We start from the raw sequence: 1286 nt of genomic DNA on the forward strand, positions 1-1286 counted from the left end.
GGAAGCCAGGTCACAGCCACATCCATGTCCCATGTTGGGAGGGACAGGAAAGGCCAGGGCAGTGAGCTGTGATGCCGAGGTGACCAGATACGCAGGCGTTTCTGCGCCAGTTGCAGGGATGAAAGGACCCTGGAGAACGCGGTCTTGGCCTGCATAGCCGCGTGCCCGGCTAGAGCTGACCTGCCCGTGGCGCGGGGCTCACCCAAGATCAACCGTCCAGGTGTCCCTCCATCCATCGCGGGGAGAAGGGATGGGAATCTCGGAGCTTTCCTTGCAGGTTTCCCTGGCTTCTTACCCACACTGCCCACCCTCCCCACGGGCTCCGCCCACCATGGGGAAACTCAGCTTTTCCTAAGGCCATGTGTGGACCCACTTCGCTATAACCAGAAGATTGCAGTATTCTCTACACACAGAGCTTGGGTCTCTACTACTCTTAAGGTTTGATAACCCAGAGAATCACTGAAATGAATTAGAGGATTCAAGATCATTGTGCTGTAACGTGACCATCTATGTCCCCCATGCAGAAAGGCAGCAGAGAGCATCTTCCTTCTAGGCTTCTCACTACCCTTCTGCGCCACAAAACCCCAGTAAGATCATGGGGTGGGGAGGGACAGGGCGATGGGGACACGGAAGGTCGGTTTTTTACCCGCTGCATTTGATGCCCCTGTGGGACCGTCCGAGGGCCATTTCGGCTGGCAGGAGAACATACTCGGGATTTCTAAAGAGAGATGTGGGCCAAAGGTGTAAATACTAGAACCATCAGCCTGGAGTTCATCCCAGAAGGTCCGTGAGACCTATCCAAGGAGTGTGTGGGATGAGAAGGGGAGAAATTTTAGGACTGAGCTCTGAGGAACACCAACACGAGAAAGAGGGGATCTTGGGAGAAATTGCTTGGATTTGGACAGAGAAATAGTAGGTCAAACACAATAAGGGCTGAACATTGCCAATCTATTTCAGGAGTACATCAGTTTGAGAACCGAAAGGCAGACGAGAGATGGAATTTTATGTCTGGACGCTTCCAAGAAATATATTTCGAAGCCCTAAAATGGGGTCTGCAGCCGGGAACTCATGGAGACGTTTTGGGTTGTCACAAGGATCGTGGTGTTACTGTCACTTGGTGGACAATGCCAGAGACTCTGGATACCTGCCAGAGAGTGTCTGCCATCCCAGCCAGCCACAGCCCACCCAGATCGCTGACGTGCCGCTGGACATCATCAAAGTGCAAAATCTACTTCTCTGAGCTAATCCAAGTCAAATAAAGCACATAGACATTTTCACAGGGTTTC

At 52.3% G+C, this 1286-nt stretch overlaps 1 long non-coding RNA gene across 1 annotated transcript; it reads left to right on the plus strand.

The window, feature by feature from the left end:
* Positions 1–396: 396 nt before the first annotated feature.
* On the plus strand, positions 397–1027 carry LOC117796353. The gene is made up of 3 exons (XR_004620773.1): positions 397–438; positions 525–587; positions 958–1027. It is a non-coding gene; the product is annotated as an uncharacterized LOC117796353 (long non-coding RNA).
* The last annotated feature ends 259 nt before the right edge of the window (positions 1028–1286 follow it).

Source organism: Ailuropoda melanoleuca, chromosome 15, assembly GCF_002007445.2.
Source record: "Ailuropoda melanoleuca isolate Jingjing chromosome 15, ASM200744v2, whole genome shotgun sequence".
Lineage (NCBI taxonomy): Eukaryota > Metazoa > Chordata > Mammalia > Carnivora > Ursidae > Ailuropoda > Ailuropoda melanoleuca.